Raw genomic sequence first — 25,237 nt, 5'->3', positions numbered from 1 at the left:
TACTGGACCACATGGTAATTCTATGTTTCACTTTTTGAGGAACTGCCAAACTGCACTATAGTGGCTGCACCATTTCTGTTCCCACCAGTAATGTACTAGAGTTCCAGTTACTCCACATCCTTGCCGATGCCTGTTATTTTGATTGTAGTCATCCTACTAGGTGTGAAGCGGTATCTTCTGATTTTGATTTGCATTTCCCTAATGACTTTATAATAATGTTGAGCATCTGTTCATATGCTTATTGACCATTTGTATGCCTTATTTGGAGAAATGTCTGTTCAAGTCCTTTGCCCAGTTTAAAATTTGGGTTGTCTCTTTGTTGTTGAGTTGTAATGGTTCTTTATTCTGAATATTAAATTCTTATCAGATATGTGATTTGCAGATATTTTCTCCTCTAGTTTGTCTTTCACTTTCTTGATGATGTCCTTTGATGTACAAAAGTTTTACATTTGAATGAGGTCCAATTTATTTTTTCTTTTGTTGCTCGTACTTTTGATGTCATGTCTAAAAATCCATTGCCGCATCCAAGGTCATGAAGATTTATCTGTATGTTTTCTCTTAAGAGTTTTATGGTCTTGGCTCTTAGAGGTCATTGATCCGTTTTGAGTTAATTTTTGTGTGTGTTGTGAGGTAGAGGTCCAACTTCATTCTTTTGCGTGTGGAAATCCAGTTGTCTCAGTACCATCTGTTGAAGAGACTATTCTTTCCCCATTGAATTGTCTTGACATCCTTGTCAGATCAGTTGGCCATATCGTATACATTTATTTCTGAACTCTCAGTTCTATTCCATTTGCCTATATATCCATCTTTACGCTGGACTATGCTGTTGATTACTGTAGTTTTGTAGTAAGTTAGAGATCAGGAATAACTTCCTTACTCTTTTTAAGGATAGTTTAGGCTGTTTCTAGCCCCTTGTGATTCCATATGAATTTGAGGATTGGCTTTTCCATTTCTGCAAAAAAATAGCCATTGGAATTTTCATAGGGGTTGTTTAAATCTGTAGATCGTGTTTGATGGTACAGTCGTGTGCTGTATGATGACTTTTTGGTAAATGGTGGACTGTGTATACAATGGTGGTCCCATGAGATTAGTACCATATAGCCCAGGTGTGTAGTAGATTATACCATCTAGGTTTGTGTAAGTACACTCTTTGATGTTTGCACAGTGATGAGATCGCCTATTGACACGTTTCTCAGAACATATCCCCATTGTTAAGCAACACATGACTATTTCCTTCCTTCTGCTAGCTTTAGGCTTACTTAGTTTGTTCTTTTTTTCCCTAATTCCTTAAGTTGTAAATTTAGGTTGTTAATTTGAGATCTTTCTTGTTTTTTAATGTAAGTATAGCTATAAGTTTCCTCCTGAGCACTACTTTCACTTGGTCCCATAAGTTTTGATATATTGTATTTTTGTTTTCATTCATCTGTAAGTATTTCTAATTATCTTTGTGGTTTCTTCTTTGATTCATTGGTTGTTTAAGAGTGTGTTGTTTAATTTCCACAATTTTGTGAATTTTCCAGTTTTCCTTTTTTGTTAATAATTTCTAACTTCATCTCATTTTGTCAGAGAAGATTCTTTGTATGATATCTATCTTTTAAAATCTGTTGATACTTGATTTGTGGCTTAACATATGCTCTATCCTGGAAAATGTCCCATGTGCATTGAAAACAATGTGTATTCTCTTGTTGGGTAGAATGTTCTATGTATGTCTATTAGATCTAATTGGTTTGTTGTTTTAAGTCTTGTATTTCCTTACTTATCCCCGTCTGGTTGTTGTCTCCATTATTATGAGTGGGGTATTGAAGTCTCCAATTATTATTGTAGAATGGTCTATATCTCCCTTCAATTCTGTCAGTTTTTGCTTCATATATTTTAATGATGTATCATTAGGTGCATAAAAGTTATAATTGTTATAACTTCTTGCTGTATTGAACCTTTATTAATATATAATGTCCTTCTTTGTCTCTTGTAACCTTTTTTGATTTAAAATCTTTTGATTTACAAGTCTTTTTGTGGACTGAATTTTTCATTTCTCTTAAGTAAATACCTAGGATGGAATTGTTGGATCTTAGGGCAGATGTGTGTTTAGTTTTATGACTAATTGCCAGACTTTTTCGTTAAGAAGTAGAAATTTTACACTCCCATAAACAGTGTATGAGAATTCTGTTTGCTCCATATCCTCTCTAACATTAGGTGTTGACAGTCATTTTTTTTTTAATTTTAATATATTTTATTTAATTCAATATATCCAGATTTTATCATTTCAACATGTAATCAATACTTAAAAAGTATTAATGAGATATTTTACTTTTTTCATACTAAATTTCTGCAAAATTTGGTGTGATTTTACACTTCCTCTATTTTTTAATTCAGATACTAAATTTTATTCAAAAAACTTGCTCTGTATTTAGATTTCATAAAATTTACATTTGAAAAAGTAAATTCACATACCCAAGTTATTCCAAGCATACTTAAAAGTTTTCCAGTAACTGAGTTGAGAATCGATATTTAAATTAATTAAAATTTTAAAAAATAAAAATTCAATCCCCCAGTTGCACTAGCTACAATTTAAGTGCTCAAGAGTCACATGCAGCCAATGGCTCCTATATTGGACAGCGCTGATGTAAGAGCCACAGAGGTGTTGCTTAGGGTGAGGCTGTTAACAAGATGGCATTCAGAGCAGACTGTCTTTAATCTCTTCTCAAAACAAAATCACTTCCTTGTAGCTTAAACTCTTCACTGTTTTTATCAACATATTATAAATAATTAAAAGTTTTCCTAATTTTGTTTCCTCATAATATGCCATGTTTTCTAGTAAACTTTAAGCTGCATTCAGATTTTATGTATAAATGCTTCTGTTGAATTATGAAGAGGCTTATGATGATAGGAATTCTGAAATGACCCAATCAGTCATGCACCTTTCTCCAGTGCAAACATTACTGCAAAGTGTTAAACCAACCCCTGAAACCAGTGTTAAAAAGGAGACCTCACTATATCTTTTACGAAGTAATGATTAAATATTCCTTGCATACTTATCTAAATGGAAAATTCCTGAGAATCAAAACATGAAAATATTTTTATACTATGCTTTAGTTCTCCAGTTTAGCTCATTATCTCTTTACAAGTTGAGTGTTTAAAACATAAATGCTAAAAACTTAGGAATTAGACTGAATGATAACAGCTATGCTGTTATTATGAAATAATTTCTTATTTAACTTAAACCTGTGTGTGACCCTTGAAATTATAAAACCCACTCATCAAAACAGATGATCAAAAAAGATCAAAATCTTTACCAAAAGTGAGTAATTAATCCTGTGCTCAAGCTGCTGCAAAACTAGAATGAGATTCAAATGCTGGAGCCCATGACATCTGTCTAAAGGCGAGACATGTCTGCTCCCTACACCTTGGCCTTCAAGGCTTGGTTCTGCCGCTCCATCGCTGTGGTTGCTGAGAAGTGGACTTCATCAGGCCCAACTGGTAAGCGCAAAGTTAGCGTTAGGGCATACATGTTAGCCAGAGGGTAATCCTGGGAAACGCCTGCACCTCCACAGTCTTGGATGGCCCGGTCAGTGATTTTGCAGACGAGGGGCAGACACTTTAATCATTGCAATCTCCTTCTTAGCTCTAGCACTGCCCAGAGTGTCAATGCTGTGGGCTGCATTCAGGGTCAACAAGCGGATCTCCTCAATGTCAATGGGGCTTTTAGCAATCCAGTGAGCCACCACCTCATGTGAATACAGTTTCTTCTCAAAGGCCATCCTTTGAGTTGCCTGTTCACACATGATCTGCAAAGTACATTCTGCCAAACCTACTGTTCTCATACAGTGGTGGATTCCGCCAGGTCCAAGGTGGCCTTGGGCAATTTCAAATCCCCTACCTTCACCTAGTGTTAAATTGGAGGCAGGAACTCGCACTTGATTAAAATGGATCTCAAAATGTCCTCCATGAAGATTATCCATATAGCCAAAAACTGACAGTAGCCTTATTACTTCTACTCCAGGTGTGTTGATAGGAACAAGAATCATGCTGTGTTGTTTGTGTCTGCTTGCAGAATTATTTTCTTCCCAAAACAATTGCAGTTTTGCAGTTTGGATTCCCAGCTCCTTCTTGTCTCCATAGTTTTGCCTTTTCCAGAATGTCATATAGTTGGAATCGTAGCCTTTTCACTTAATGTGCATTCAAGGTTCCTCCATGTCTTTTTGGGGTTTGGTAGCTCATTTCTTTTTAGTGCCAAATAACATTCCATTATCTGGATGCTATTTTTTTTTCTATTGAGTTCATAATAGTTTACATCAATGTGAGATTTCAGTTGTACATTATTTCTTTACTGTCACCACATAAGTACTCCCCTTCACCCCCAGTGCCCCTCCCACCCCCCTTCCCCTGGTAACCACTGAACTGTTTTCTTTGTCCCGGTACTTGTTTATATTCCACATATGAGTGAAATCACCTGGTATTTGTCTTTCTCAGACTGGCTTATTTCGCTTAGCATAATTCCCTCTAGGTCCTTCCATGTTACTGCAAATGGGATGAATTGTCTTTTTCTCTGGCTGAGTAGCATTCCATTGTATATATATATATCACATCTTCTTTATCCAGTCATCAGTCGATAGCACTTGGGTTGCTTCCATGTCTTGGCTATTGTGAATAGTACTGCAATGAACATAGGGGTGCATATGTTACTTTGGATTGTTGATTTCAAATTGCTTGGGTAGATACCCAGTAGTGGGATAGCTGGGTCATATGGTAGGTCTATTGTTAGTTTTTTGAGGAATCTCCGTACTGTTTTCCATAGTGGTTGCACCAGTTTGCATTCCCACCAGCAGTATGTGAGGGTTCCCTTCTCTCCACACCATCTCCAACATTTTTTATTTTTAGTCTTAGTGATTATAGCCATTTTAACACGCGTAAGGTGGTATCTTAGTGTAGTTTTGATTTGCATTTCCATGATGATTAGTGATGTTGAACATCTTTTCATGTGTTTATCAGCCATCTGTATATCTTCTTTGGAAAAATGTCTGTTCATGTCTTCTGCCCACTTTTTGATCAGGTTGTTTGCTTTTTTATTGTTCATTTGTGTGAATCCCTTATATATTATTGAGATTAACCCCTTGTCAGACATATGATTTGCACATATTTTCTCCATATTGGTGGATTGTCTCTGTGTTTTGATCCTAGGTTCTTTTGCTTGCAGAAGCTCTTCAGTCTGATGAATTCCCACTTGTTTATTTTTTCTTTTGTTTTCCTTGTCTGAGATGACATGGAATGTGAAAAGATCCTTTTTAGTTTGATGTCCAAGAGTGTACTGCCAATATTATCTTCCAGGAGTTTTATAGTTTCAGGACGTATCCTCAAGTCTTTGATACATTTTGAGTTCGTTTTTGTGTATGATGTGAGATAGTGGTCTACCTTCATTCTTTTGCGTGTGGTTGTCCAGTTTTCCCACCACCATTTATTAAAGAGACTCTCTTTTCTCTATTGTATGTTCTTGGCACCTTTGTCAAAGAGTAGCTGACCGTAGATGTGTGGTTTTATTTCTGGGCTCTCAGTTCTGTTCCATTGATCTGTGTGCCTGTTTTTGTACCAGTACCATGTCATTTTGGTCACTGTGGCTTTGTAGTACATTTTGAAGTCAGGGATTGTGATACCTCCAGCTTTATTCTTTTTTCTCAGGATTACCTTAGCAATTCGGTGTCTTTGATTGCCTCATGTGAATTTTAGTATTCTTTGCTCTATTTCCGTGAAGAATGTCATTGGGATTATGATAGGGATTGCATTGAATCTGTAGATTACTTTGGTAGTATGGACATTTTAACTATGTTTATTCTCCAATCCATGAGCAAGGAAGCTCTTTTCATCTCTTTAAGTCGTTATCACTTTCTCTCAGTAATGTGTTATAGTTTTCTTTGTATAAGTCCTTCACCTCCTTGGTTAAATTTATTCCTAGGTACTTAATTTTTTTAGTTGCAATTGCAAACAGAACTATATTTTTGAATCCTCTTTCTGTAAGTTCGCTATTGGAGTATAGAAAAGCAACTGATTTTTGTAAGTTCACTCTGTACCCTGCAACTTTACTGTAGTTGTTAATTATTTCTATTAGTTTTCCAATGGATTTTTTGGGGTTTTCTATATGTAAGATCATGTCGTCTGCAAACAGCGAGAGTTTCACTTCTTCACTCTCTATTTGGATTCGTTTTATTCCTTTCTCTTGCCTTACTGCTCTCGCCAAAAACCTCCAGGACTATGTTGAGTAAGAGTGTTGATAATGGGCATCCTTGTCTCGTTCCTGTTCTCAGCAGGATGGTGCTCAGTTTTTGCCCATTGAGTATGATGTTGGCTGTGGGTTTGTCATATATGGCCTTTATTATGTTGAGGTAATTTCCTTCTATCCTCATTTTGTTCAGAGTTTTTATCATAAATGGCTGTTGGATCTTGTCAGATTCTTTCTCTGCATCTATTGAGACGATCATGTGGTTTTTATTCCTCAATTTGTTGATGTGGTGTATCACGTTCATTGATTTGCGCATGTTGAACCATCCCTGTGTCTGTGGTATGAATCCCAGTTGATCGTGATGTATGATCCTTTTGATATGTTGCTGAATTCAGTTTGCCAAAATTTTGTTGAGAATCTTTGCATGTATGGTCATCAGCGATATTGGCCTGTAGTTCTCCTTTTTCGTGCTGTCCTTGTCAGGCTTTGGGATCAGTGATGTTGGCCTTGTAGAATGTGTTAGGAAGTATTCCATTCTCCCTAATTTTTTGGAATAGCTTGAAAAGGATAGGTATTAAATCCTCTTTGAAAGTTTGGTAGAATTCTCCAGGAAAGCCATCTGGTCCTGGGGTTTTATTTTTGAGGATGCTTTTGATTGCTGTTTCAATCTCTTTCCTTGTGATTGGTCTGTTCAGATCATCTGTTTCTTCTTGACTCAGCTTTGGGAAGTTGTAAGAGTCTAAGAATTTATCCATTTCCTCTAGGTTATCCATTTTGTTGGCATATAGTTTTTCATAGTATTCTCTTATAATTCGTTGTATTTCTATGGAGTCTGTTGTTATTTGTCCTCTTTCATTTCTGATTTTGTTTATTTGAACTTTCTCTCTTTTTGTCTTTGTAAGTCTGGTTAGGGGTTTGTGACTTTTATTTATCTTCTCAAAGAACCAGCTCTTTGTTTCATTGATCCTTTCTACCGCCTTTTTTGTTTCAATAGCTTTTATTTCTGCTCTGATTTTTATTACTTATCTCCTTCTGCTAACTTTGGGGTTTGTTTGTTCTTCTTTTTCTAATTCAGTTAGGTGTAGTTTGAGAGTGTTTATTTGGGATTTTTCTTGTTTGTTAAGGTGTGCCTGTATTGCAATGAATTTCCCTCTTAATACAGCTTTTCCTGCCTCCCATATGAGTTGGTATGGTATGTTATCATTTTCCTTTGTCTCCAGATATTTTTTGATTTCTCCTTTAATTTCTTCAATGATCAGTTGCTTGTTCAATAGCATATTGTTTAGTCTCCTCATCTTTGTCCCTTTCTCAGCTTTTTTCTTGTAATTCTAGCTTTATAGCATTATGATTGGAGAAGATGCTTGTTATTATTTCAATTTTTTTTTAATTTCTAGAGGCTTGCCTTGTTTCCCAACATATGGTCTCTCCTGGAGAATGTTTCGTGTGCACTTGAGAACAATGTGTATTCTGCTGTTTTTGGATGGAGTGTTTTATATATGTCTCTTAAGTCCAACTGGTTTAGCTTTTCATTTGATTCCGCTGTTTCCTTGTTGATTTTCTGTCCAGTGATGTGTGTGGGGTGTTGAGGTCCCCTACTATTATTGTATTATTTTTAATATCTTTTAGGTTTGTTAATAGTTGCTTTATGAACTTTGGTGCTCCTGTGTTGAGTGCATAGGTATTTATAAATGTTATTTCTTCTTGATGGAGTGTCCCTTTGATCATTATATATTGCCCCTCTTTATCTCTCTTTACCTGCCTTATCTTGAAGTCTACTTTGTCTAATATAAGTATTGTGACACTTGCTTTCTTTTGTTTGCCATCAGCTTGAAGTATCATCTTCCAACCCTTCACTCTGAGCCTGTATTTGTCATTGGAGCTGTGATGTGTTTCCTGGAGGCAAGAAATTTTTGGATCTTGTTCTTTAATCCATCTTGCCACTCTGTGTCTTTTTATTGGGAGAGTTCAATCCGTTTACATTGAGGGTGATTATTGATGTGTGAGGGCTTAATGCTGTCATTATGTCTCTCATTTTTGGTTTTCCTGCATTTCCTTTGTTTCTCGTCCTGTGTGTTTTGGTCCACCCACTGAATTATGCAGTTTTTTTATGCTGTGTTTCTTTGTCTTTTTCCTTATTTATTTTTTGTGTCTCTCTTCTGCTCTTATGTTTAGTGGTTACCCCAAGGTTTGTATTCAGAATCTCATGCATAACATAGTCCATTTTCTGATGGCCTCTTATTTCTTTAGACTAAACTGATTCAGTCCCTTTCCTCCTCCCTCTTAAGTTATTATTCTCATGTCTTATTCCAACTTGTGTTGTGAGTTTGTGGTTAAAGTGACAAGATTGTCTTTGTTTTTGGTGTTTTCCTTCCCTTTAGCCTAATACTGTAGTTGAATATTTGCTATCCTTTTCTGATTCTGTCTCTTTGTCTCCTTACTCTATGTTTCGTGACCCCTTTCTCCCTTTTTTTCTTTTTTCAGGTACGAGGGCCTTCTTGAGTATTTCTTGTAGGGCAGTCTCGTGGCTACGAAGTCCCTTAGCTTTTGTTTGTCTGGAAAAGATTTAATTTATCCCTCATATCTGAAGGATATTCTTCCTGGATAGAGTATTCTTGGCTGAAGATTTTTATCTTTTAATGTTTTGAATATGTCATTCCATTCTCTCCTAGCTTGTAAGGTTTCTGCAGAGAAATCTGCTGAAAGTCTGATAGGGGTTCCTTTGTAGGTTATTTTCTTCTGCCTTGCTGCCCTGAGTATTCTTTCTTTGTCATTCATTTTTTCCAGTTTTACTACTATATGCCTTGCAGTAGGTCTTTTTACACTGACAAATCTAGGAGCTCTGAAAGCTTCCTCCACACACATTTCCCTCTCATTCCCTAGATTTGGGAAGTTCTTTACTATTATTTCTTTGAGCACACTTTCTGCTCCATTCTCCTTCTCTTCACCATCTGGGAATATCTATAATTCTTATGTTGCTTTTCCTCATTGAGTTGGATATTTCTCAGAGACTTTATTCATTTCTTTTTAGTCTCATCTCTCTCTCCTCCTCTATCTGGCGCATTTCAGCATGTCTATCTTCCATTATGCTGATTTGCTCCTCTGTCGTGTCCTCACGAGCATTCAGGGAATCCATATTTTGTATTATCTCTTCCACTGTGTCTTTCATCACTAGTATTTCTGATTGATTCTTCTTTATAGTTTCAGTCTCTTTTTGTGAAGTAGCTCCTGAATTCGTTGAATTCTTTATATTCTCTTTTACCTCATTGAGTTTTTTGCTGATAGCTATTTTGAATTCATTGTTGTTTAGTTTACTTATTTCTGCGTCCTCAGGACTGAATTCTGGGTGCTTGTTTTCTCCTTGGTCTGGAGATTTGATGGATTCCCTGATGCTGGGAGAACAGGTTTTCCGATTGTGATATTTGGCTGCAGTTACAGCCTCTTGCCAATGGGTGGGGGCCGAGAGCCGCATATTCTGAGCCCTCCATCTTCAGCTGAGATGGTGGGGTGCAGGGCAGGTCAGGGGAGGAGTGCTTTCTCCTGCATGTAACCCTGGATTTCCCTATCAGCTCCCCCTTTCTGGTCTCCTGGGGTCTTGGCTTGATGAGATCACCCCATGAGAAAGCTTCCGCCCTGTTAGAGGGCTTCCCTCTAGGCTGCAAGGGCCATAGAGAGTCCTGGGTGATCCTGTATGCGAGTGTCCCCTCCCCTTCTCCTTCTTTCACGGAGCCTCCAGCAGCAGCAACAGCAGTCTTTAGGGGAGGGAGCGAAGTTCTCTCTTATGCCATTCCAGCTCCTCTGAGGGGGTCTCCACCTTCTCTCCCCTCTGTTGTATGGCTGCCATGATTCTCTGAGTATTCCTATGCTTTTAGGTTATTTTCTGTTGGAATATGGTTGCCCGTTTTTGCTGTATGTTGGAGGGGAGAGAGTCCTAAATAGGCTCATTATGCCATGACGCTGACGTCACTCCTACACCATCTCATCTTTGTTTCAATTGCAGTGTTTCACTCATGTAAGTCTATTTTGTCCTGTTTGTTTGTCCTATCCGTTCTTCCTTTATTCTTGTTCTTGCCATCTTTAGAATTGTTTATTGTTATTTTTTGTTTTAAAATATAGGTCTTATTGTTATTAGATATGGAGAGGCCAACAGATCAGTTAACAATTGCCATTGAAAAGGTAGTTTGTTAGAGATCCCAAGAGAAGGGGGCCACAGGGGCAAGCATTGGTATAGTGAGGAGGCAGCAGAAGCAAGGGAAAAACATGGGCAAGAGACTTTATTATGGTTTCTGTGGGAAGAAATAGACAAGGCAGTGTAAACAAGTCTGGTATTAGCTAGTTTAAATAATTTCAGCTGGTTTAGAGTATACGGGCTGTCCCTAGTTGTCTGGTACTTGGCCCTGTGGTAATTAGAGCAGAGGATAGAGGGCTCCAAGTGTGAGGTCGTTGGAGATATGGGCTCTAGATTGGTGATTTCTATGCGAAAGATGTGCTTTTTGCTATCTCCAGGAATCAGCTAATTCTGGGAGTGGCAGTCCCTTTCTGTTAGCAAGGCCCCAGATGTCAAAGTATCAAAGTACAGCAAATAAAAAGACATGATTAATACCATTGGTTATACATTCTTTTATTATTCTTTAGCTTTTACCCTAGAGATTATAACATGTATTCTTTACTTATTATAGTTAAATTAGCACTTTTGCCATTTCTCAAACAATGTAAAAACCTTACTGTATTTCAGCTGTCTCCTGTTCTTTGTGTAATTTTTCTCATATATTTTGTTGTAAAATGTCCATTTCATTCTCTTTTGGTTTGTTTGTTTAAATCTCTTTTTAGTAAATCCAGTATTTGAATGCTTATTTGGTCTATTCATAGTTCCAATTTTTTCCTTTTCAATATTTGATCCACTTTGTAGCGTGCTTTGTGATTTTTTTATTGACTACTCATTATAGAGGAAGATTTGTAGATGTTTTGGATGATATTAGTTGTCTTCAAAGACAGTTGCATTTTCTTTTGGCAAGCTGATGGTATACTGATGAGTCACCTTAAGGCTTCATTTTAGGCTTTGTTAGGATTAGTTGATGTCAGTTTTGCCCTTAATACTGGACCTTGGCCCTTATTCTTAAAGTATGGCTGTTCTGGGATCCCAGCTGAATGTGTGGGTTGTTTATCAAGGCTCAGTCATTTTGGTGGAGTTTGAATTCCAACCTCCATGTCTCCAGCACTTCTTGTCCTCTGAAAACTCCACTTATCTCTTTAGTCTTCCAGCTGCTATTTTCTGCTGGATTCACGTGAGTCTTATCATGCAGATACATACTTAGGAGTTGACTGCTTGGGGAGAATTTGCAGATTTTTGAGCTGCTGCTTCTCAGCTTCCTCTTCTGAGATTGTGTTTTTTAAGTCTCAGACACTTTGGAAGCTTCTGTCTCTGGCATCTGTTTCCTCAGCTTAGCTCCCTGCTTGGACTCTATTTGCTTGTATCACAAGTTCAAGGTTGAAGCTGAAGTAAATTTACAGCTCACTTTGTATGCTATTTTTCTCTCGCAGATTCTGGTCTCCAAAGCCTTTCCTGCATGTGTTACTTTCCAGTAGTTTCATACAATTGTTTTACGTATATTGCCTGCTTTTATGGTTGTTTTGGGCTTTAGAGAAAGTATAACACAAGCATCATGGCAAGAATTACTAGTGAAATTTCCCTTCGTTGGTACGATTTGTACTTGGATGGGCATTTCATATATCCTCCTTTTAAAGATAATACGTTTTTTGAGCAATTGATCTTCCATTGTTAATATTGAAAAGTATAGAATTTCAGTAGGTTTTTCTCTTCTTTAGACCTGCCCATATGATCTGTCCAGTGGGGGAAGTAGTGTTACTGTCCTTCTCTATTCGTTAAAGGTACTGAATTAATTCATAATTGGCAAAATATAAGTGATTTGAAAATTTTAAATAAAACTGTAAAATTGCATTATCCCAAATCCGGAACTTGTCAGTAGTCTTTGTGGAAGTGTATGACTGAAGTGGGTATATTTTAAATTAAGATTGTAGTGGGAACCAAGGATGCGATCAGAGAAAGTTAAAAAGGAAAGACAAGCAAGGACTCTTGAAGAGAGCCTCCTAAACTATACTGAGAAATATGGGCTTTATTCTGAAGTCTGGAGGCAACCACTGAAGTGCAACAGAGATATTGTATTTCCATTTGTGATAGAGCAAGTTTATTCTTGTAGCAGTGTAGAGGAAAGGTTGGCGTGTGTCAAAGATCAAAGAAAGGAGGCTGATTACGTAGCTTTTGTAATAGTTTAGGAAGAAAATGCTGAGAGCTTAAACTAGATAGTGGCAATGAAGCTGGAGGGGTGAATACAGATTTTAGAGTTAAAGTCTAGCTTGATAGAATCAGGAGACTTTTCTGACAAGATAAGAGGGTGCACCTTATAGTGCCTCACCTGTGGAAGAGAATTATTGGGGAGGGAAGTGATTCTCTAGTGTTTGGACCTCTTTATGCAATAGTTTCTGTGATTGTCCTACCCAGCATGGATTATTTCAGAGAGCTGTGGTTGGGAGAGAAAGTTTCATAGTCCCGGAAGTAAGGATCTAATAGGGGCAATGAAAGCAAGTTGGTCTAGGCTAGGTATCAGGAGGTGGCTTAGGCTTTACTGGTGGTTAAATACAACCTGTGATCCTGGATTGGAAAAAAATTTCTATAAAGAACGTTACTCAGATAACTGGTGAAATTTGAATATGGACCCTATATCTACTGGATAATAGCATTGTATCAATGCTAAATTTCCTGAATTTGATAATTGTACTGTGGTTATTCAAGAGAATGTTCTTATTTTCAGAAGATATATGAAGAAGTACTGTGGAACCAAGGGTGAGAATGTTTACTCTCGAATCCTCTTCAATAATAAAATAATGGTAATGATAACAATATCTGTCTAGATAGAGAGGTTCAAAGCAAATGTGGCAAAATGTTAACCAAGGATTTATCTATAGTAGGGGCTGGGAACCTACAGCCTGTGGGCCAGATCCAGCCTGTGAATTATTTTTGCTCAGCTTCCAAACTAAGATGGTTTCTACATTTAAAAAAAAGAAGAAGAGGGGGCTGGCCCCATGGCAGAGTGGTTAAGTTCACATGCTCCCCTTCGGCAGCCCAGGGTTTCGCTGGTTCAGATCCTGGGCACAGACATGGCACTGCTCATCAGGCCACGTTGAGGCAGCATCCCACATGCCACAACTAGAAGGACCCATAACTAAAATATACAATTATGTACTGGGGGGCTTTGGGAGAAAAAGCAGAAAAAAAAGAAGAAGAATATGCAGCAGGACAAGAAGAATATATATTTGGCCTACAATGCCTAAAATATTTAATATCTTGCTCTCTATAGGAAGTTTGCCAACTTCTGACCCAGTAGAAGGCATAACAAGGTTCACTGTACTATACCAAGTTTACTGTATGTTTGACAGATTTGCATAGTAAAGTGAAGGGGGGAACCAAAAAAAAGCTGAGTTAGGAAACCTAGGTTCAGTTTAGAACCCCAGGAATCACTGCATGAAACCATAGAGGATTTAGGCAACTGCTCAGAGCAGGTGTTTTCTGTTAATTGTCTTGATTTCTGGAAACATGCACCATGTAGATGAGTAAAGTGTGAATGTAGCCCAGAATTGAATTTTTTTGGTACGTGTTTTTTGTGCGTGTTTGTGTGTGTGTGTATGTGTGTATATATGTGTTGCATATGTGAGTACGTGCGCTTTGACACGTGCTTCTGTTTTTATGTTTCCTCTCACCCCCACCCTACGACAAGGATAAATGTGCAGTGTCTATCTTGATACTGTATAGTGGAAAGACCTTCTCATCAAAGTTTTTTAGATGATTAAATATAATTCTTATATCTTTAATTGTCATTAATTGGCAGTAGGGATTGCCTGAAATTTAAAAATATTCTGAGCCAGCTTTGCTGGCTATCTCATCAGGCAAGCTAATCAAGGACTGGTAGCATAATAAGTATTTGAAACCAAATCAGAGAGTCAGACGTCCAAAAGGACCACTATATCTAGATTGCCAGGAAGATAAACTTTCTCTTTTAATAGAACCAACATGATGTTAGTAGATGGGCCACAGAACACTGGCTTGTGAACCAGGTAGCTTCCTAACAAATGTGGCAGACGACAGATGATCTCAGGGAGGTCATTTATTTACTTTATAAAAGTTGTATTTCTTCATTTTTAAAAATGAGATGTCATACTTACCTCTTATTTCCTAGTGTAAGATTTTACTAATCTGTATTCTTTCAGAGGATTGGCAAGTTTTATATTTTCAGAGGTTAGAGCAAGTTGTTTAATGTTATAAGAGAAATATATAAATACACAAAAGAAGTATAGAAAGACCATTTACAATAATTAATCAATATGGTAATTTCAAGTCATTTTTATTAGTTCATTAAAATAGCTCCCAAATGGATCTTCACAGGTTTGAAACAAAATGACTGGTTATATATATTTTCTTTTTTCTACTCACTCCTTTTTTTGCTCTCAACAGCATCAAGTTTGTCTTTTAGGCTTACAGCCAATTTTTTCTTTACTCTTTTGCTCTCAGGTGGTGACAACAGATGACATGTAGTATTGTGCTCTTCTTTAATTACTCGTAACTCATTTAATTCTATTCTACATAGTACTTTATTATATGTACACTTTTTAAAACTTTTCTCTTTTGTTATCTTATTCTCTGCTAGAAGAATATCCCATCCTCTTTTCACTTCATTTGTTATATTAATCACTTCAAGGAAAATGTAGAAATCATGTACTCCTCTCAATATCCTTTATGCTGCTATTGTCATATGTATATTTACATACATTATAAACCCAAAATTCACTGTCACAATGTTTGCTTTAAACATTCATGTATTTTATAGAATCAAAGAGAAAAAATAGTTTTTAAATTTATCCACGTATTTAACATGTTACACACAGCATGATTGTTTACTTTGGAAAATCCCAAGCAATCTACAAATGGACTCCCAAAATTAGTAGGTGATTTTAGCAGGGTTGCAGCATATAAGATCAGTACACAAAAATCCATTGTATTTCTTATGTCAGCAGTGAACAACTGGATCTGTTCTGTTCTGAAAGTGGTATTTCTAGTGCCCCCCAAATGAAATACTTGAGTATAAGTCCAGCAAAACTGCAAGATCTGTATGCTAAAAACCATAAAACATTAATGAAAAGAATCAAAGAAGGTCTAAATAAGTGAAGAGATACACTGTGTTGATGGATTAGAAGACTAAATTTTGTTATGCTGTCAGTTATCTCCAGATTAATATATAGATTCAATGCAATCCCAGTCAAAATCCCAGCAGGCTGTTTTTATAGATATTGACAAGCATATTCTAAATTTTTTACGGAAAAGCAAAGGAACTAGAGTGGCCAAAACACTTTTGAAAAAGACAACAAGTTAAAGAACTCAGACTATTTGACTTCAAAACCTTACTATAAATCTATGGTAAGCAAGGTAGTAGTATGACTTATCCTTGAAACGATAAATATATAAATGAAACAGAAAAGAGAGTCCAGACACAGTCCTACCCATACAAGTATAGTGAGCTGATTTTTGACAAAGATGCAGACAATTCAATGGAGAAAGGATAGTCTTTTCAACAAATGGTGCCAGAGCAACTGGACATCCATATGCATAAAAATAAACTCTAACTCACACCTTACACAAAAATTAATGCAAAATGGATCATAGTGCTAAGTGTAAAAAGCATAAATATTATAAAGCTTCTAGGATAAAATATAGGAGAAAATCTTTGTTACTCTGGATTATGCAAAGTGTTCATAGATATGACCCCAAAAGCATTATCCATAAAAGACAAAGTTTATAAATTGAACTTTGTCAAAATTAAAAGCTTTTGCTCTCTCAAAGATAGTGTTAAGAGAATGAAAAGGAAGGCCACAGATTGGCAGAAAATATTTTCAAGTAACATATCTGACAAAGGATTTGTATCCAGAACATATAAAGGACTCTCAAAATTCGATGATAAGAAAACAGCCCAATAAAAAATTGAGCAAAAGGTCTAAACAGACTCATCACCAAAAAAATATGGATGGTTAATAAAAATATGAAAAGATGTCTAATGTCATTAGTCCTTAGAGAAATACAAATTAAGACCACAATGAGCTATCACAACACAGCTATTTGAATGGCTTAAAAGTGAAGATGAGAAAAAGGAAATTCAAGCAATACCAAGTGCTAGTGAGTATGCAAAGCAATTGGAAATCTGTTTCACTGCTGGTAGGAATGAAAAATGGATCTTGCCACTGTGGAAAAGAGTTTGGCAGTTTTTTAAGTAAAGTTAAACATACACTGATCATATGGCCCAGCATTCCCACTCCTAGATATTAATCCAGGAGAAATGAAAACTCAAGTTCATGCAAAAACCTATATGTAAATATTTATGGTAGTTTTATTCATAATTGTGAAAAATTCTAGTCTTCTTCAATGTGTATGCCAAAAAGAAATTTTACCCAAATTCGTTAAATGTTCATTTTAAAAAAAACAGCTATGATATGGGAGAAACCTAAAGGAATACAGACTCTAACAAATGAACGTAACTGTATTAGAAATGAATAACATAAACACACAGAAGGAGGTGGGGAACAAAAGAACTAGTCTTAAATTATTTTGGAAACAGTGTTTTGGCTGAATACTCTAAGACTAAAAGACAAAAGGAACTCTAGTTAGTTACTTTGTTTCTTCTAGGGATATGGGCTTGGCAATTCTGAAATTGCTGTATATGTATAGTAGATTTTAATAAGTAAATGTGGATAATGAGAACCAGTTTTCTTATTGTTTAAGAAAGAGGTTACAAATAAGGAAAGGGGGAAGAGTAGAAATAACCTTATAGTATTGGATTGGAATTGGAGGTATCTGTAGGAACTCACCGCACACACATACGCAGAGATATACATATATATAAAAATAATTAAAATTCCCTTATTAAATGTAAAAGGACTAAGGGAAATAATTGTTGCAGCCAAGATCCATTGATAGATGCTAAAATTAGTGGGTTATCGTTTGAGGAGAAACAGGATATATGCATAATCTCAAGTATAGCCCCAGAGATATTTATTAATTAAAATGGGAAGATCAGTGGAGGAACCTGGCAGAGACTACCTTAACCAAGTGATCTCGGTTAAATATAACCAGTAATAAGACACACTGACATCATGTACCCCCAGACACTCTGAGAAGGGCACCATTTCTTCACTGTTCTTCCAAAAGAACACATAAACTTAATCTGATTATGAGGAAATTATCAGACAAACTCAGATTGGAGAACATTATACAGAATAACTAGTACTCTTTAGAAGTGTCAGAGTCATGAAAGATAAGGAAAGATTGAAGAACTAGGATAGATTGAAGGAGACTAAGGAAACATGATGACCAAATGAAGTGTAGGATTGTGGAAGAGAAAAAGGTTATTAGTGGAAAACTTGGTGAAATTCAAATAAAGCCTATAGTTTACTTAATAGTTAATAATTTTATCAATGTTAATCTCTTAGTTTTAATAATGGTACTCTTATTATGCAAGATGTTATTATTAGGGAAGCTGGCTTAAGAGTACATGGTAACTCTCTGTACTATTTTTGCAACATTTCCATAAGTCTAAAATTATTTCAAACTAAAAAAAAATTTAAAGCTCACTAGTAACTAGAAATGAACTTCTTCCACAAAAGAAAAAAGGGGAGTAAATATGTTTCTGTTGACTCAGTTTTTCCTTCAGAAAAATAATATACACTTCATAAATAAAAGGTTCCAGGAAATAAAATCAGTAGTTAAAAGAATATGTTTATTTTAAACAGTGTAACTTTAAAAGTGCACCAATAAACTGCTACTCTAAAGCCTTGAAAACATCTGCAAGAATTCCTTTCTTAATCTGTAGGGAAATATTACACTCAAATTCATTATTTATTCTTCCTATTAAAATTGTTTTATTTCCCCTCAAGCAACAAATATGGTATAGATAGTATTTTGGCAGTATCATGGATTTAGTTTCTTTTTTATGGGCACCTTAGGAATAAAACCACAATTTAAAACACTATTTCCCTAGAGAAAATGTGTTTCAGATTCTTAACAATTTGAACTTTTGGTTTATATCCCATTTGTAAGTTGGAAGCAAAAATAATGTAGTAACTCCATCTATAATTTCACTACACAAGGGCAAGCTACTGTTAACATTTGGGTATATATCCTTGAAGAATCTTTTTATGAACACATGCTATATGTGTGTGTTTGATGTTAACATTTGTTAACATTTGGACACAAAATGAGGGAAGAGGGACACAGAAAACAACCTTTTTTCTATATTACACTTTTGTCTGAGTTTACGCTTATCCCTCTCTTCTGCATACACATTAATGTGGAGAAATATACAATAACAGAAAAATATACATAGAATCTTAGAAGTGGGTCTAATAAAAGAACCCCATTGAGAAAATCTCTGATGTGTAACCATTCAGTGTGTACTATTTAAAAATAACTTTAGATTTTGCAATAATAGTAAAGAGTTTTCTCCTATAGTCTTTACCCAGTTTGCCTAATGTTAACATGTTACGTAACTATGGTATGTTTATCAAAAATAAGAAATCAACATTGATACAATACTGTTAATTACATACTTTATTCATATTTTCCCACTGTCTCTTTTCTGTTCTAGAATCTAATCCAGTATACTGCATTGTATTCAGTATACTCACTTTTTTTTCTTTCTTTCTTTCTTTTTTTTTTTTTTGGTGAGGAAGATTCACCCTGAGGTAACATCCATTGCCAATCTTCCTCCTTTCTTTTTTTGCTTGAGAAAAATTAGCCCTGAACTAACATCTGTGCCACTGCTTCCTCTGTTTTGTATGTGGGATGCCTCCAGAGCATGGCTGATGAGTGGAGTAGGTCTGTGCCCAGGATGCGAACCCAGTTCCACCCAGAGCGCGTTGAACTTTAACCACTCAGCCACAGGGCCAGCCCCAGTATACTCACTTTTAAATCAAGCTTTATCTTAGGCAAATTAAAAGTGTAGCTGTTTAATGCAAAACAGTGAAACTGGGCCCTTACCTCACACCATATATAAAAATTAACTCAAAATGGATCAAAGACCTAAATGTATCAGTTAAAACTATAAAACTCTTAGAAGAAAACAGAGGTAAGTCTGCATAACCTTGGTTTTGGCAAAGCATTCTTAGATGGGATGCCAAAAAAAGCATGAACAACAAAAGAAAATATAGACAAATTGGACTTCATCAAAATTAAAAACTTTTATGCTTCAAAACAGTGAAAAGGCAACCTACAGAACAGGAGAAAATATTTGGAAATCATTTTTCTATAAGAGATTTGTGTCTAGAATATATAAAGAATTCTTACTACTCAATAATAAAAAGACAACCCAATTTAAAAATGGGCAAAGGATCTGAATTGACATTTCTCCACAGAAGATGTACAAATGGCCAATGAGCTCATGAAAAGATGTTCAACATCATTAGTCATGAATTTTGAAAACACTGTGCTAAGTGAAAGAAGCCAATTACAAAAGACCGTCTATTATATGGTTCTATTTATATGAAATATCCAGAACTGGCAAATCTCTAGAGAGGTAGAAAGTAGATTAGTTGTTGCTTAGGGCTTAAGGAGTGGGGAAAAGGAATAGGAGAGTGATAGCTAAAGGGTACAGTGTCTTTTTCTCTTTTTAATAGAGAAAAAAATTTATTGCTGTAAAATACACATAAAATTTACCATTTTAAACTTTTTTTTTATTGAGGTAACATTGGTTTATAACGTTATATAGATTTCAGGTGTACATCATTATATTTCTATTTCTGTGTAGACTACATCATGTTCACCGTCCAAAGACTGATTACCATCCACTACCATACGCATGTGCCCAGTCACCCCTTTGACCCTCTTCCCTCCTCCCTTGCCCCCTGTGTGTGTGTGTGTTTGTTGTTGTTATCTTCTGCTTACGAGTGAGGTCAATACGGTATTTGACTTTCTCCGTCTGACTTATTTCACCTAGCATAATACCCTTAAGGTCCATCCATGTTGTGGCAAATGGCAAGATTTCATCTTTTTTTATAGCCGAGTAGTATTCCATCATGTATAAATACCACATCTTCTTTATCTGTTCGTCCTTTGATGAGCACTTAGGTTGTTTCCAAGTCTTGGCTATTGTGAATAATGCTGCAGTGGATGTGGGGGTGCATATATCTTTATGCATTCGTGTTTTCCTGTTCTTTGGGTAAATATCCCGCAGTGGAATAGCTGGATCATATGTTAGTTCTATTCTTAATTTTTTGAGGAATATCCATACTGTTTTCTGTAGTAGCTGCACCAGTTTGCATTCCTACCAGCAGTGTGGGAGAGTTCCCTTTTCTCCACATCCTCTCCAACACTTGTTATTTCTTGACTTGTTAACTATAGACATTCTGATGAGCATGAGGTGATATCTCATTGTAGTTTTGATTTCTATTTCCCTATTAATTAGTGATGTTGAACATCTTTTCATGTGCCTGTTGGCCATTTATATATCTTCTTTGGAAAAATGTCTGATCAGATCTTTGCTCATTTTTTAACTGGGTTGTTAGTTTTTTTGTTGTTGAGATGTATAAGTTCTTTATATATTTTGGATGTTAAGTCCTTATCAGATATTTGGTTTGCACATATCTTCTCCCAGTTGTTAGGTTGTCTTTTCATTTTGTTGATGGTTTCCTTTGCAGTGCAGAAACTTTTTAGTTAGAGGCAGTCCCATTTGTTTATTTTATTTATTTATTTTTTTATTATTTTTTTGAGGAAGATTAGCCCTGAGCTAACATCTGCTGCCAATCCTGCTCTTTTTGCTGAGGAAGACTGGCCTTGAGCTAACATCCGTGCCCATCTTCCTGTACTTTATATGTGGGACGCCTACCACAGCATGGCTTGCCAAGTGATGCCATGTACGCACCCGGGATCTGACCCGGTGAACCCTGGGCTGCCGAGCGGAACCTGCGCACTTAACTGCTGCACCACTGGGCTGGCCCCCCATTTGTTTATTTTTCCTTTTGTTTCCTTTGCCTGGTCAGACATGATATTTGAAAATATACTGCTAAGACCAATGTTGAAAAGCATACTTCTAGAAATTTTATGGTTTCAGGTCTTACGTTCAAGTCTTTAATCCATTTTGAGTTAATTTCTGTATAATGTGTAAGATGATGGTCTACTTTCATTGTTTTGCATGTGGTCATCCAGTTTTCCCAACACCGTTTATTAAGAAACTTTCTTTTTTCCATTGTATGTTCTTGACTCCCTTGTCGAACATTAGCTGTCCATAGATGTGTAGGTTTATTTCTGGGCTCTCGATTCTGTTCCATTGATCTGTGTGTCTCTTTTTGTGCCAGTACCATGCTGTGTTGATTACTGTAGCTTTGTACTATATTTTGAAATCAGGACTTGTGGTACCACCAACTTTGTTCTTTTTTCTCAGGATTCCTTTTGCTATTGGGGGGTCTTTTGTTGTTCCATATAAATTTTAGGATTCTTTGTTCTATTTCTGTGAAAAACATTGTTGAAAGTTTGATAGGGATTGTGTTGAATCTGTAGATGCTTTAGGAAGAATGCACATTTTAATTATGTTAATTCTCCCAATCCAAGAGCATGGAATATCTTTCCATTTCTTTGTGTCTTCTTGAATTTCTTTCAACAACGTTTTGTAGTGTTCACTGTACAGGTCTTTCACCTTTTTGGTTAAGTTTATTCCTAGGTATTTTACTCTTTTGATGGCATTGTAAATTAGATTGTATTCTTAATTTCTCTTTTTTCTACTTCGTTGTTAGTGTATAGAAATGCAGCTGACTTTTGTATGTTGATTTTGTATCCTGCAACTTTACTATATCCATTTTTTGGTGGATTCTTTAGGGTTATCTGTATATAAAATCATGTCATCTGCAAATAGCGACAGTTTCACTTCTTCCTTTCCCGTTTGGATCCCTTTTATTTCTTTTTCTTGCCTCATTGCTCTGGCTAAGACTTCCAATACTATGTTAAATAAGAGTGGTGAAAGTGGGCATCCTTGTCTGGTTCCTCTTCTTAAAGGGGTAGCTTTCAGTTTTTCTCTGTTGAGTATGATATTAGCTATGGGTCTGTCATATATGGCCTTTATTTATTTATTTATTTATTTGTTTGTTGGGGGGAAGATTAGCCCTGAGCTGACGTCTGCCTCCAATCCTCCTCTCTTTTATTTTTTCGCTGAGGAAGATTGGCTCTGAGCCAACATCTGTGCCCATCTTCCTCTACTTTATATGTTGGATGCCTGCCACAGCATGGCTTCGTGAGCAATGTGTAGGTCCACACCCAGAATCCGAACCAGTGAACTCTGGGCCACCGAAGTGGAGCTTGCAAACTTAACTACTGTGCCACTGGGCTGGCCCTGTGGCCTTTATTATGTTGAGGTACTTTCCCTCTGTACCCATTTTATTCAGAGTTTTTATCATAAATGGACGCTGTCAAATGCTTTCTCTGCATCTATTGAGATGATCATGTGGTTTTTATTCTTCATTTTGCTAATTTTCTGTGTCATGTTGATTGATTTGCAGATGTTGAACCATCCCTGCGTCCCTGGAATACATCCCACTTGATCATGGTGTATGATCTTTTTAATTTATTGTTGTATTTGATTTGCTAGTATTTTGTTGAGGATTTTTGCCTTGATGTTCATCAGTTATATTGGCCTGTAATTTTCATTTTTTGTGTTGTCCTTGTTTGGTTTTGATAATGGGTAATGTTGGCCTCATAGAATGGGTTAGGAAGCTTCCTCTCCTCTTCACTTTTTTTTTGAATACTTTGAGAAGGAGAAGTATTAAATCTTTGAATGTTTGGTAGAGCTCAACTAGGGAAGCTGTCTGGTCCCGGACCTATATTTTTTGGGGAGGTTTTTGATTACTATGTCAGTCTCCTTACTGGTGATTGGTCTGTTCACATGCTCTGTTTCTTCTTGATTCAGTTTTGGAAGGTTGTAAGATTCTAAGAATTTATTTATTCTAGATTATCCAATTTGTTGGTGTATAGCTTTTCATAATATTCTCTTATAATCTTTTATATTTCTGAGTGTCTGTTGTAATTTCTCCTCTTTTCTGATTTTATTTATTTGAGCCTTCTTTCTTTTTTTCTTGGTGAGTCTAGCTAAAAGTTTGTCAATTTTGTTTATCTTTTCAAAGAACCAGCTCTTCGTTTCATTGATTTTTTTCCTATTGTGTTTCTAGTCTCTTATTTCATTTATATCCACGGTGATTTTTATTATTTCCTTCCTTCTACTGATTTTGGGCTTTGTTCTTTTTTTTTCTAGAATAAGAATTGGACTTTTCCAGATTGTGGCTTTTCCAGTTTTCTTCTTGTAATTGATTTGTAGTTTCATACTGTCATGGTCAGAAAAGATGCTTGGTATTATTTCAGTCTTCTTAATTTATTCAGACTTGTTTTAGGGCCTAATATGCTGTCTTTCCTGGAGAATATTCCATGTGCATTTGAAAAGAATGTGTATTCTGTGGTTTTTGGATGGAAAGGACTGTGTATATCTACTAAGTCCATTTGCATGAAGTATCTTTTCCCATCCCTTTACTTTCAGTTTGTGAGTGTCTTTTGGTCTGAAATATGCCTCTTATATGCAGCATATGTATGGGTCTTGTTTTTTATCCAATCAGCCACCCTCTGCCTTTTGATTGGAGCATTTAGTCCATTGATATTTAAGGTAGCTATTGATAAGAATGTACTTATTGCCATTTTGTTACTTTTTTTCTGGCTGTTTTAGTAGTTCGTCTCTGTTCCTTTCTTCTTCTCTTGTGGTTTGATGGTTTTCTTTAGTATTATATTTGAATTTCTTTCTCTTAATTTTTTGTTTATTTATTAGGTTTCTGGTTTGTGGTTACCATGAGGTTCATATATAATAATCTACATATATAGCAATATATATTAAATTGATGGTCTCTTAAGTTTGGCTTCCTGCTCAAAGCTCTACTCTTTCACTCCCCTCCTCCCACATTTTATGTTTATATTATCTTTAATCTCTTTTTTTATGTGTGTACCTGTTAACCTCTTATCTTGGAAATAGATAATTTTATTAATTTTTTCTTTTGACCTTCATATTGGCTTCAAAAGTGGTTAATCTGCTACCTTTACTGTATATTTGCATTTACCAGTGATTTTATTATTTTTTTTCTAATTTTCTTATTTCTAGTTGTAGTCTTTTCTTTTCCACTTAAATAAGTCCCTTTAGCATTTCTTGTAAGACTAGTTTATTGGTGATAAAGTCATTTAGTTTGTGCTTGTCTGGAAAACTCTTTCTCTCTCCTTCCATTCTGAATGATGACCTTGCCAGGTTGAGTATTCTTGGCTGTAGGTTTTTACTTTCAGTGCTTTAAATATATCATGCCACTCCCTTCTAGCCTGTAAGGTTTCTTTTGAGAATTCAGCTGGTAGTCTTATGGGTTTTCCTTTGTATGTAACTTGTTGCCTTTCTCTTGCATCTTTCAGGATTCTTTGTCTTTAGGATTTGACAGTTAAATTCTAATGTGTCTTGGTATGGGCCTCTTTGGGCTCATTGTGTTTGGTGCTCTCTGTGCTTCCTGTACTTGAATGTCTGTTTCTTTCCTTAGGATAGGAAAATTTTCAGCAATTATTTCTTCAAATAGATTCTCTGCCCCTTTGTTTCTCTCTTCTCCTTCTGGGACACCTGTAATAGGGATGTTAGTGTAATTGATGTTGTCCCAGAGATCCCTTAGGCTATCCTCATTCTTTTTAATTCTTTTTTCATTTTTCTATTTAGCTTGGATGATTTCCTCTAGTCTTTCATCCAGCTTGCTCATCCATTCTTCTGTATCATCTACTTTGCTATTGATCCCCTCTAGTGAGTTTTTTATTTCCATTATTGTGTTCTTTGGTTCTGATTGGTTCTTTTTTATATTTTCCAATTCTTTGTTGAAGTTCTCACTGTATTCATCTGTTCTTCTCCCAAGATCAGTGAGCAT

General features: G+C 36.0%; 1 protein-coding gene across 4 annotated transcripts in view; it reads left to right on the top strand.

Annotated features, from left to right (window-relative positions):
• Positions 1–25,237, top strand: part of TAOK1 (TAO kinase 1) — a 145,523-nt gene that overhangs the window by 66,284 nt on the left and 54,002 nt on the right. The gene's annotated exons all lie outside the window — the stretch shown is intronic.

The sequence above is a fragment of the Equus asinus genome, chromosome 13, assembly GCF_041296235.1.
Source record: "Equus asinus isolate D_3611 breed Donkey chromosome 13, EquAss-T2T_v2, whole genome shotgun sequence".
In the NCBI taxonomy this organism is placed as follows: Eukaryota; Metazoa; Chordata; class Mammalia; order Perissodactyla; family Equidae; genus Equus; species Equus asinus.
This window is presented reverse-complemented; position numbering and strand designations above follow the sequence as displayed.